Genomic DNA, 13632 nt, shown 5'->3' on the forward strand with positions numbered 1-13632 from the left:
TGCTCATTCAAAAAATCCTTAAAAATAGCTTGATGATCCAATTAATTCCAGATTTTTTATACATGATCATATGAATGTCTTCTATTTTTTGATGTGGATTTCTGGAATTGTGTCTGGTTGGAATTTTAATTGTGTTAGACTAATTGAACATGTATGCTTTTGTACCATGCCTCATTCAAATTGGTGTGAAATGCTCAATACTTGACCAATTGCCATGAAATTTTATATGTTGATTCCTAACATGTTATAGGATGCTTGAGATTTTATTTGGCATTTTTAGCATTTTCCTTCTCTGTTTGGGGTACATGATTGTATGGTGTGACAATGTGTGTCACACAATTTGATGTTGATCTTATTCATTTTCATTGCCATATCAATTGAGCTTCTCTGTTTACAATTTTTGGCATGATGATTGTGTTTGGCATATTGTATGCTCATAAAAATTTCCATGATTGTTTGAGTCATTTCTGTTTTAATATGGAATTTTAATTCTTGTTGACCAATTGTATGCACCTTTTGCTTGCCTTGCCTTCTCTTGGTTGAATGATGACTTTGCTTAATGCTTTTGACTTGGTCCTTTTTAGGACATGTTCTTACTTGTTTAAAGTTGCTTCATGTTGAGTATTAGCTTCTGTTTTGAATTTTTTCTCCACCTTTGACCCTAGGCTTTGCCCTAGGGGTTTTGTACTCATCTTTTGAGTTTTGCATTTCAGGTTCAAGCTTATAGTCCTAAGGGATGATGTGGATCTCATGATTTGAGATGCCTTTACTTTGTCCACTAACCCTTTCTGTTTGTAGGTCATTTGAGATGATGAAACAATTTGAATGCTTGCACATAAAGCTTGCTTGTTGTGTATATTGGGAACCACTGTTGTTAACTGTTGATTGTTTGTCTGAACATAGTACTGATTGTTTAGCTTTTCTTATAGGTACTTTAGTAGCTTTAACTCATTGCTTGAGTTGTTTTGCTTTGCTTGTGGTTGGCATACCACCTAGGTAAGCACTCTTGTTCTCCATGTAGTCTGGAAGACCTGCTATTTTTGGCAGGCACCTGCTGAAGCCCTCCTTAAGAGGCCATGTTCTTGTTTGTTTACTTTTGTGCCATGTACTTCAAAGACCTCCTAAGTGAAGAGGCATTGGCAGATAGAAGGGATGTGCAATCCATCCCCTGCTATTCAGTTGAGTCTTTCATCTTGCTCGCACTACGTGCTGATGCATTTTGAATAAACGCCCAAAATCTTGTTGTGTCAGTCATGTGGAGTAGGGTCCCTCATTCTGGATCTCCACACTTTCATTGAGTCAAGCTCACCCAGGCCCGGGTTAAGAGCTATGAGGTCTTATCCTCATTACCTTTCATCTGCTCACCCTGACGATCAATGTCAGTAGTTAAGAGCCCTCAGAAACCCTTCCAGTTGGCTTGTTTGTCGAGGTTGATATGACCCCTTGACTAAAGCCTCACCCTTGATGTTTGAGCCCCTTGTTGGTGTGTTTACTTCATGCTGTATGTGTTTGTGTGGTGTGATTGTATCCCCATGGGATTGCTAGACTTCGCATAGTCTCGTTTGCATGTCAATTAAGGTAGCACGGTTCCTTCGTCTAGGACTTCCTTTCTTGCGTGAGCATTCTAAAACACAAACCAACTTGATCCTTCCCTTAAGGACACGTTAACTCCTTCTACTACAGGTGAGTAAGTCTCCCAAGGTCGAGCATCCGATAGATTGCGTAGTAACGTTGTTCACATAAAAAACACAAAACAAATAGAAATAGTTTAGCCGAACTACGGCAACTCTGATTCTCATGTTCAGATGAGATACGTAGGCACGAGATGCGATGTCTTGTCGAGTTTGACTAACGACTAACTTTGATCCTTTTCTCTCGCCCTCGTTGCGATTGAGACCTTCCCTTTCTCTTGCCCTAGTTGCAATCGAGACCCTTCTGCTTTGGGTGTTTGTTTGGAGTCTGACGTAAGCCCAGCGATTGGCAGTCGGTTTCCTGTGTGTGTTTGTTTGTTTGGAGTCTGACGTAAGCCCAGCGATTGGCAGTCGGTTTCTCGTGTGTGTTTGTTTGTTTGGAGTCTGACGTAAGCCCAGCGATTGGCAGTCGGTTTCCTGTTTGCGTTCCTTTGTTCGGAGTCTGATGTAAGACCAGCGATTGGCATTCGATTTCCTGTTTGCGTTTCTTTTGTGGAGTTAGATGTAAGCCCAGCGATTGGCATTCCGTTTCCAGTTTGTGTTTGTGTGTTTGCTCTGTCATCTCAGCGTCTTCTTTCAGCGTTTGTTTGGCGTGCGTTAGCCGAGCTACGAGTGCTCTGATTCTTACTCTGGTTAGAGAAGATACGTATGCATAGGATGCGAGGTCCTAGCGAGCACGTTTCCCATATCCCCGAACTACGTCGACTCTGATGTTTGTGTCTAACAAACTACGTAGGCCCAGGAGGTGATATCCTGCCGAGTCCTCTTCTTCCGTCTTTCATCTGTGTTTCATTCCAGCTTGTGCAGTGTTTTGAGCAGTTTATTTAGCAACCTTTCTTCTATTCTTCCGAGCGTGGATCCCGTCGAGTACGACGGATGCGTAGGGGTGCTAATACCTTCCCTTCGCATAATCGACTCCTGATCCTATCAATCTCTGGTCGTGAGACCATTCCTTTCCAGGTTTACTTCGAGCGTTTCCTCTCCCGCCTTTGGGATAAATAACGCACGGTGGCGGCTCTGTGTCTTTTTCCCGCCGGTTTTTCGCGTAATGCGACAGCTGGCGACTCTGCTGGGGAATATATTGAGAAGTTGACCTCTTGCTGGTCCATCTTCCCTAAGCGAGTCAATCCTAGCGCTCTCTAGGATAGTTTAGGTTGCTTTTACTGCTTTATTTATTGCATTTATGTTTATTATGATGTGATTGTATATATGTCCATTATGTGTTTGCATGCATCATATTATCATTGTGCTGGCTGTGTATCTGTTTCTCTGTTGGGTGGGGAGTTACAAGAGGTAAAAGGCCCAATACCCAGGCTATGAGTGAACTTTAGGACACCTAGGAATAGAGTGATTCATGGGAAGCGGGTGGTGTGGTGCCACTTAGCGGAACATGGTATCACGAGCAGTTCAGATTTTGATGGGGTATTATCGTTGCATACATCTGGTGTGTATATGATGATATTCTTGAAAGGGTTGTTTATCCTGCGTTTCTCTTATCCTTACCCTGGCCTAGATGACACCCGTGAGTGGGGAGGGAATGAATCATTACAGGTACTGTTGGTGACTTTGTCCTGTTGGTGACTCTTGGGTCCTGTTGGTGACTTGGTTATGAAGTATGGGTTCCAGATGACCTTGGGTCCCAGATGACTTTGATCTGTGGTTTCCGGTTCCGAATTCATGCCGAAGCTCTGATCCTGTGCCTTGTGATGCACAGCCAACCAGTCATAGTTGCATCATTTGCATCATAGCATGTTTATTTTCAAAAGAAAGTAACGCAAAAAAAAATGAAAAAATGAATGATGAAAAATGCAAAAAAGGAAAAAAAAAGTCAACCCGCATACGCATATCCTTTTTCAGGATCATTCATGATAAACAGCATACACATCATGCACATATCATTCTTGCATTACAGGTGTTCTTGAGGAGACTTCTCATTCTGGTTCCCATTTTAGGCAGGATTGTTGATCGTCGTCCGTACCGCTACGCGACAAGACTGAATCAACAGAGAAGTATGGATCAAGTTCAGGCTGAGTTGGCAGAAATGAGGGCTAACATGGCCCAATTCATGAGCATGATGCAAGGGGTCGTGCAAGGGCAAGAGGAGCTGTGAGCCTTAGCCCAGAGACAGGAAGCTGTGATTCCACCGGTCAACTGTGCTTCACCAGAGGGAGTCCCTGTTAATGACAATGTTGTTGCCACCATCCCCGTCAACAACTATGCTATGGGTGATGAATTGAGGGGTATCATAATCAACGGACAACCTATCGCTCCTGAGACTGTTAATGCTAGAGGGACCCGTGCTCCAGTTCGTCATCCTGCTCCGTTGGTTGACAGACAAGAGGATATGTTCACGCTCCTCAGTGATGATGATGAAGTGGGTAGGACTGAAGAGAGGGATAGAAAAGTTGATGCCCTTGCTGAGAAAATCCGTGCCATGGAGTGTCAGGACTCTTTGGGTTTCGATGTTATCGATATGGGCTTGGTTGATGGGCTGAGGATCCCTTACAAATTCAAGGCGCCATCTTTTGACAAATATAATGGCACTTCTTGTCCTCGCACCCATGTGCAGGCTTACTACAGAAAAATCTCCGCATACACCGATGACGAGAAGATGTGGATATACTTTTTCCAAGACAACTTGTCTAGAGCGTCCTTGGACTGGTATATGGACCTGAGGAGAGAATCCATTAGAAGTTGGAGGGATTTGGGTGAAGCCTTTTTGAGACAGTATAAGCACAACATGGATATGGCTCCGAGCAGAACTCAGCTGCAGAGTTTGTGTCAGAAATCTGGTGAAAGCTTCAAAGAGTACGCCTAGAGGTGGCGTGAACTAGCCGCAAGAGTGCAACCTCCGATGTTGGAGAGAGAGCTGACTGACATGTTCATGGACCGTATGGGAAGTTGCCCATTTGGTAGCTTTTCAGATGTTGTAATCTGTGGAGAAAGAACGGAGAGTCTTATCAAAGCAGGAAAGACCCGAGATCTTGGCTCTTCAAGCTCTTCCAGTTCTAAGAAGCCATTTTCTGGAGCACCCGGAAGGAGAGAGGGTGGAACAAATGCTGTACACCATCAGAGGAATATGAACAGAAGACAATATCGTCAAGTCGTTGCTGTGACTATTCCAGCAACTCAACCTCAACAACAGCAAAGAAGACCAACTCAGCAATATCAACATCAACAACATCGTCCTCAACAGCAGGCTAACCAGCCTCGCAATGGTAATCAAGCTAGCACGAGTAATGAGAGGAAGAAGATCACTTTTGATCCGATTCCTATGTCATACGCAAAAATGTATCCCTCTTTGATAGAGCGGAACTTGATTACTCCCAGAGACCCACCGGCTATACCCGTCAACCCTCGGTGGTGGTATAATCCTGATCAACATTATGTGTATCATTCGGGTGCTCCTGGCCATGATGTGGACAATTGCTTTCAGCTGAAGAATAAGGTTCAAGACCTTATGAGATCAGGTATTCTGAGCTTTGAGGACGTAGGTCCCAATGTTAATCGAGCTTGAAGACAGCAAGTCCCGGGCTGGCATTGGCTTTTCTTCTGGGGTCTTCAACGAAAAGGGTTGTTCAAGAGTGGAAGTTTTATCCACGCTGATCAGAGTGAAGAAGCTGCTGCTATTCTGGAAGAAGATGCAGAAGATACTGACATTTGTCATCCCTGGCGGGATCTGCAACAATTGGGTCGCTGTGGATGTTCCTACAGTCATTCATAAGTCAGAGTAATAATCACTTTGTTTAAAAACCCTTCTCCCATGCCAAAAGGAGAAGTGATGACATTGTTGGCAACATTTGTGCAATGATATTTTCATTCAAATAAATTCGTGTTAAAACATTTGTTTTTCCATTTGTTTTCCCTTTTCGCTTTTTGCATGAAATTGGTGATCACAAAAAACCCTAAAAACAAGAATAAAAGCAATCTTTTCATCTGCATAATGATTGTCTTGTTTGATTTCCAAAAAGCTTTTATATTCAAAATCATTATGCAGGTTGATTCTAAAACCCATTGAACATAATGATCCAACGTCATCTCCCAATTTTGAATTCCCTGTATTCGAAGCAGAGGAAGATGATGTTGAAAGGATTCCTGACGAGATTTCCCGACTTCTTGAGCAAGAAAAGAAGATCACTCAGTTGCATCTCGAGAATCAGCAAAACAGTCCAACTGGGGCACTACAAGTGTAATCAAAAAAAAAAAAAAGAGGAGGGTGAAAAAATCAAAATCAAAATCAAAATCAAAATCAAAATCAAAAGAAAGAAAAAAAGAAAGAACCAAACAAAAGAATAATAGCACCCTCAAATCCCAAGTTGACTGATGCTGAATGGATTCAGAGTCGTTACGACCAAGTGAATCTGATCGAAAAGAAGAGATTAACTGCCATGTGTCATGGTCAGTTATATCAGCAGAGAATGAAGAAAGCATTCGATCAGAAGGTCAAGCCTCGTGTGTTCCGAGAAGGTGACCTCGTGCTTAAGAAAGTCTTGTCTTTCGCGCCCGATTCCAGGGGCAAGTGGACTCCAAACTATTAAGGTCCATATGTTGTCAAGAGAGCCTTTTCAGGCGGTGCTTTGACACTTACAACAATGGACGGGGAGGATTTCACTCGTCCTGTGAATTCATATGCAGTCAAGAAATACTTCTCCTAAAAAGCAGAATAGCTCGCTAAGTTGAACACCCGAAAGGGCGACTTAGGCAAAAAGGAGCGTCTCGGTGGATTGAAAACCCGAAAGGGCGATCCAGGCAAAAGTTAGAGACATTGAAAAAAGGAATTTGCATCCCGCTAGATTGAGTACCTCACACTGGGGAAATCTGGGCAAAAATTAGGGATTTGGCAAGTAACTGCATCCTGACAAGACTGTGTTCTACATCTGTCATCCGCCAGAAAATTCTTGATTCATCGTCGACTGAAGCTTCGAATACATCGAAATTCGGAATTGGTGGAGAAATGGTCATTATGTTCAATGTAGCCCTTTCCAATATATATCACCAATTTCAAACTTGTACAGATCTATGGAGTCTTGCCATTCGCAGACTACCATTCCATCAAATCAATTTGAGCTTTTATCCAATTATTTGCACTCTTATTTGCTTCAACTCAACAAATGTTTTGCATGACTTAATTGATAAAATATCATTGTTTTCAAAATAAACAAATCTTTCACAAAATTGTTCTTAAACAAAGTGAACATTCACGATGATGGAAGGACACTTAGGAGATCTGCAGTGCTCTCCCAAGGGTGGTATGATTCCCAACAGGGTAAGACTTGTGTTCATATCTCTGACATAACTGTATCTTTTTCCTGTAGAACCTTTCCTGGTTTCTCCTCAGCAAGGGTGCTCAGTGCAGTGTTGTTTGAAGTTGTTCATCTTCATTTCCCCGGCAGTGCAGCATTCTTCCTCCAAGCCATATTAGCCCTATTGTGGGTCATCCCCAGTAGAGTGCTGTTTGAGCCCGATTGTGGGTCATCCCCAGTAGGTTGTTGTTTGAACACTTTTGTGGGCCAGTTCCCAAGCAGAGTGTTTGTTGAAGACTTCAACTTTCTTCTCTCCAGCAGAGCAGTCTTCTCCTCTCCCCAGCATGGGTGCTTTTCTTTGAAGATTCGGTATTTGGTGGATTGACATCCCAGTACTCCATCATTTCCTCGGATAGATCCCCAGTGGAGTTGTTGGCATGATGACCTTTATCAATGCCTATCTATCCCCACCAGAGATATGGTTGCTTCTTGGTATCGTTGACCCCCAGCATGAGTTGCTGTTGTGGCAGTGTCTGCCTGTGCTATGAACTCTTTTATCCGGTTGTGACTGACGATCCCTCCGGGCGGCCTGCCTCCTCTGCAGGGTGGTGTTGTAGCTTGATATCCCAGTCTCCGGCAGATCTCTTTTGCTCTCGGATGGTCTTTTGGCTTTCCCTCCGGAAGGGTAGTACCGGGTGGTTGATCCCTGGACCTATGTGTGTTAGACATGTCTGTTTGTCAGCATTCATCATGCATAATGCATATACGCATAATCATAACATTCAGATACTCATGTTGCATCTTTTGCCATATATCTATTGATTGTTGTCTCCTGCTAATTGGTGATACAGATCTCCCTAGTAGATCTCCCCAAGCAGGTGTTGGTGTGTCTGATCTCTCCATATAGAGTCAGCCCCTTAGGCAGAAAGTGTCTACCATTTCCTTCTGTACTCCCCCCTGAGTTATATCCTCGTGGATGACGGTTGTTTCCGTTCCCTCCCTACACACATAACGGGATGGGTTTTCCCTATTGAGTTCTTTCCTCATTAGGATGAGTCTTGATTCAGTTTGCCTTTTTGGATCGATCCTAAATTGGCTTCCTATTGGCTGTCTCTTGTGCTTCCCTGTGGTGTAAATGAATAGTTGCTCACTAACCGACACTCATTCATCTTATCCTCAGCGGAATTTGTTGGCTTCTGCCTACTAACCGGTAGTTGTAAGTCCTATCTTTACGGTTTTCTACCTACTACCCGGTAGTTGTAAATCCTATTTTCTCCCATTCTGTTACTCAGCAGATTGTTGTGGTCTTCTACCTACTAACCGGTAGATGTGAACCCTCTTTTCTCCCCTTTGTGGAGTCAACCCTTGGGCTCATCCTAGGCGATGACGGTTACTTTTCCGTGGTTTTCTACCTACGAACCGGTAGATGTAATCCCCTCTTTGCGGTTATCATTATCCAGTATTCGGTATTGATAGTCCTTTTCCCTTTTGGATATTTGCTTTGATTAAGCAACCTTATCCCCAACGGGTCTTCCCCTTCCTTTTGGATAATTGCTCTGAGTAAGCCATTTTATCCTCAGTGGGTCCTCTTTCATTCACCATTTGCCGGTAATGTTTGTGGTTTCCCCTTTTGATTGGTCATCTTTACATACTTAGTCTGGTATCTCGATGCCTTTCTTTTCGGTTGATTTATCCTTTGACAACCTACAACCCGGTTATGGATAATCTTCCATGCGGGAGTATTATCTACGTTTTGACGGCTATAGATAATACATCTCATGCACTCTTCGGTCGAAGCCCTTCGTGTTTCCCCAGTCGAGTAAGATTCGTTGTCCCTTTGCAGAATCGAATATTCATTCTACCCCAGTTGTTTGGATAATTGCCTTGTTCGCGCAATTTATCCCATGTGAGTCATCTCTCGTCTACCCTGTTGTTGTTGGTAACGATTGTTTCTCTTTTCGGTTGATTTATCCTTTGACAATCTACAACCCGGTTATGGATAATCTTCCATGCGAGTATATTTTCTACGTTTTGACGGCTATAGATAATATATCTCATGCGCTCTTCAGTCGAGGTCTTGTCCTTCCCAGTTGAGTAAGATTCGTATTCCTTGTGGAATTGAATGTCCATCCTTTAACAAGCTTGCTTTCGCTCTCTTCAGGATGATGAGTGTTTTGGAACACACACCAATTCACGATTTCGGTCGATTTATCCTTTAACAACCTACAACCCGGTTATGGATAATCTTCCATGCGAGTATATTATCTATGTTTTGACGGCTATAGATAATATATCTCATGCGCTCTTCAGTCGAGGTCTTGTCCTTCCCAGTTGAGTAAGATTCGTATTCCTTGTGGAATCGAATGTCCATCCTTTAACAAGTTTGCTTTCGCTCTCTTCAGGATGATGAGTGTTTTGGAACACACACCAATTCACGATTTCGGTCGATTTATCCTTTAACAACCTACAACCCGGTTATGGATAATCGTCCATGCGAGTATATTATCTATGTTTTGACGGCTATAGATAATAATCTCATGCGCTTTTCAGCTGAGGTTTTGTCCTTCCCAGTTGAGTAAGATTCGTATTCCTTATGGAATCGAATGTCCATCCTTTAACAAGTTTGCTTTCGCTCTCTTCAGGATGATGAGTGTTTTGGAACACACACCAATTCACGATTTCGGTCAATTTATCCTTTGACAACCTACAACCCGGTTATGGATAATCTTCCATGCAAGTATATTATCTACGTTTTGACGGCTATAGATAATATATCTCGTGCACTCTTTGGTTGAACCCTTTGTTTGTTTCCCCCAATTGAGTAAGATTCGTATTCCTTGTGGAATCGAATGTCCATCCTTTAACAAGATTGCTTTTCTAGCTCTCTTCAGGATGATGAGTGTTTTGGAACACAAACCAATTCACGCCTTGGTCGGTCACCTGTTATATGCCTACAACTCGGTATCCTTGGTGTTCCTTCCTGTCTGCTCTCTATTGTGACCTTGGTCCCCTGTGGAGTCAGATTTTTCCTGAGTCGAAATATGCCTCTTCAGGTTTTCCTCAGATGTTTTTGGTTGATTGATATCTCTCACCCGTACACCGGTCTTAGATATTCCTTCTTCCTGAGCTTGTTACCTACTAACCGGTAACACCTCACCCTTTCTTGCTTCCCCAAGAGAGTCTTTTCTAGACAATTGTTGCTATATTGGCGTTTTCCCCAATACATGCATGTTCCCGGTAGGGACATCTTGTTCAGATTTTTCCCATTCGTCCGTTGACGTCGGGTCGTTGTTTCTTTACTTCATCCCCCGCATAGTGCAAATTCCAGGTTCTTTTGGTATTCATTTCCTGATTACCTTGAAGGTCTGACAACCGTTGCTCTCATCCATTCAGGTTCTCAGTTGATTGAATAGGGGCAGCTGTAGCACCTCAAATTTGCACCCCCCATTTGTACATTCATTTCATTTTTTAGGTCATTGACATCACATTAACAATACATTATCATTGCATAGTACATTGCATCTCATCAGTTAAGACTGGCATCAAGAGGATTCCTCAGTGCAAAGGAGCAAGGTTTTTTCTTGAAATAAAAGCCCTATGGTTGTTCTAGAGAGCTTATGTGAACCAAGGTTCATTTTGAAGCAACTTGACCAAGTGTTAGAGGCTCAAAAGTCCACAGTGCAGTTTCAGGTCATCTAGGGCCCATAAAAGTCAACTGTAAGTCAACTGAGGGGTAGGAGGTGGAGAAATGGTTTGAGACACCCCATTCATGTCCCAAAGAGGTTTATTCAACATGACAAACTCATGCCTTGAAGATTTTGAAGCCAGATCAAAAGTTTCCCAAAATGGAAAGTGACCTGTAATTTCAAGTTTCCAAAAATGGCAAGTTTTTAGACTACTTCCGACTTGACTTTCCAACATTAAAGAAGCTTCAAAGGAAATTTTGTCCAACACGAAAGTTGAAGATCTTTCTCTCCCATTTCCAAAAAGTCCAAGATCATGAGCATCTGATGAATGGTTGAGGAGATATGATCAAATCATTGCCAAGTGTGCATGGAACTTCAACAAGCCATAACTTTTGACTCATAACTCCAAAATGAGTGCCTCTTTTTGCATATTTCTTCTCATGACATGTATTTTCCAAATCATTCATCACATTGCATGAAATTTCATCACATGACCACTTGCTCATTCATGCTCATTTTGGAGGGAAAATCATGAATTTGAATTTGGTGCATCATATGAGCTTTTTAACCATTCCAACATGTTCATAAGATGATTTTAAGTGAAATTGCATGGCCATGTGGTACTGTTCACGTGCATGTTGCATGCATGGGGTGAAAAATCAATTTTTGCACTACACCTTATTTCTCACTAAACTTTCATTAGCCATGCTTAATTGTCATTAGCAAATGGATTAACACAGCATATAAAAGGATAATCCTAACAGAATTTTCAGATTTCACCATTCTAGATCTAGATCCAAAATTTCCCTCCAAAAATTCTCTTCATCATAATTTGAAATTCTTCCACATGACATCATAATTTTCTTCCATATTCTGGTTCTCTGATATTCATTTAGTGTAGATCAAGCTTTGATAGGCAGAATTTGGTGAAGAATTAAGCATATGAAGCTCAAGAACATGGCAATGGAAATTGAACTTTGAGCTAGATCCAAGCCCTTTCAAGAATTGATTCGTGTTTCAGAAGTCATAACAAGGTTGCTAGAGCTGATCTACACACTTGCAAGGCCTTGAACACGCTGCTGCCATTGATGGAGCTTCAAGAGGCCATAATTTCGCTCCTCTTAATTCTTTGTTTCATTGCTATAGTCTTGTAGAGTTTTTCACGCTGAAAATTCTGATATAAAATTCTTGAAAAACGGATAAGAATTGAGTGAGTTATGAGAGATTAAAGTTTGGATGTGAAATCTTCTTTTCATCGATTTACATGATATATGATGTTTTAGACCAAAGCAATAATGGATTCGTGTTGTGCTCATTGAGATCTTTCGTTTGGTATATGATTTTGTAATTTCTGGAAAAAAACTGATAGGTGTGTAACTGTTCACCACCGTCTCAAGGTAGGAGACGGTGGTTTCCGCCGCTAAGCCTGGCCGTGTATTGTAGCTAGGGTTTCTGGTTTTGAATTCACTGTTTGTGCGCTTCATATCATAGCGAAACGACGTCGTTTTGACGTCCCAAGCCTTCACTTCGATTCCCAGCGTCTGCGCTTTCATTTTTTTCAATTTTTCCTTTACTTAGTGAAACGACGTAGTTTCATGTAGCGCCTATACACACTTCGAATCCTGCTGGTTGCATTTCCATTTTATCAATTCATTTCATTTTTTTTTATGTTTTACATTTTTATTTCATTTTATTTCATGCTCATTCAAAAAATCCTTAAATATAGCTTGATGATCCAATTAATTCCAGATTTTTTTCTACATGATCATATGAATGTCTTCTATTTTTTGATGTGGATTTCTGGAATTGTGCCTGGTTGGAATTTTAATTGTGTTAGACTAATTGAACATGTATGCTTTTGTACCATGCCTCATTCAAATTGGTGTGAAATGCTCAATACTTGACCAATTGCCATGAAATTTTATATGTTGATTCCTAACATGTTGTAGGATGCTTGAGATTTTATTTTGCATTTTTAGCATTTTCCTTCTCTGTTTGGGATACATGATTGTATGGTGTGACAATGTGTGTCACACAATTTGATGTTGATCTTATTCATTTTCATTGCCATATCAATTGAGCTTCTCTGTTTACAATTTTTGGCATGATGATTGTGTTTGGCATATTGTATGCTCATAAAATTTCCATGATTGTTTGAGTCATTTCTGTTTTAATATGGAATTTTGATTCTTGTTGACCAATTGTATGCACCTTTTGCTTGCCTTGCCTTCTCTTGGTTGAATGATGACTTTGCTTAATGCTTTTAACTTGGTCCTTTTTTGGACATGTTCTTACTTGTTTAAAGTTGCTTCATGTTGAGTATTAGCTTCTGTTTTGAATTTTTTCTCCACCTTTGACCCTAGGCTTTGCCCTAGGGATTTTGTACTCATCTTTTGAGTTTTGCATTTCAGGTTCAAGCTTATAGTCCTAAGGGATGATGTGGATCTCATGATTTGAGATGCCTTTACTTTGTCCACTAACCCTTGCTGTTTGTAGGTCATTTGAGATGATGAAACAATTTGAATGCTTGCACATAAAGCTTGCTTGTTGTGTATATTGGGAACCACTGTTGTTAACTGTTGATTGTTTGTCTGAACATAATACTGATTGTTTAGCTTTTCTTACAGGTACTTTAGTAGCTTTAACTCATTGCTTGAGTTGCTTTGCTTTGCTTGTGGTTGGCATACCACCTAGGTAAGCACTCTTGTTCTCCATGTAGTCTGGAAGACCTGCTATTTTTGGCAGGCACCTGCTGAAGCCCTCCTTAAGAGGCCATGTTCTTGTTTGTTTACTTTTGTGCCATGTACTTCAAAGACCTCCTAAGTGAAGAGGCATTGGCAGATAGAAGGGATGTGCAATCCATCCCCTGCTATTCAGTTGAGTCTTTCATCTTGATCGCACTACGTGCTGATGCATTTTGAATAAACACCCAAAATCTTGTTGTGTCAGTCATGTGGAGTAGGGTCCCTCATTCTGGATCCCCACACTTTCATTGAGTCAAGCTCACCCAGG

The sequence above is a fragment of the Lathyrus oleraceus genome, chromosome 5 (genome assembly GCF_024323335.1).
Source record: "Lathyrus oleraceus cultivar Zhongwan6 chromosome 5, CAAS_Psat_ZW6_1.0, whole genome shotgun sequence".
NCBI lineage: Eukaryota > Viridiplantae > Streptophyta > Magnoliopsida > Fabales > Fabaceae > Lathyrus > Lathyrus oleraceus.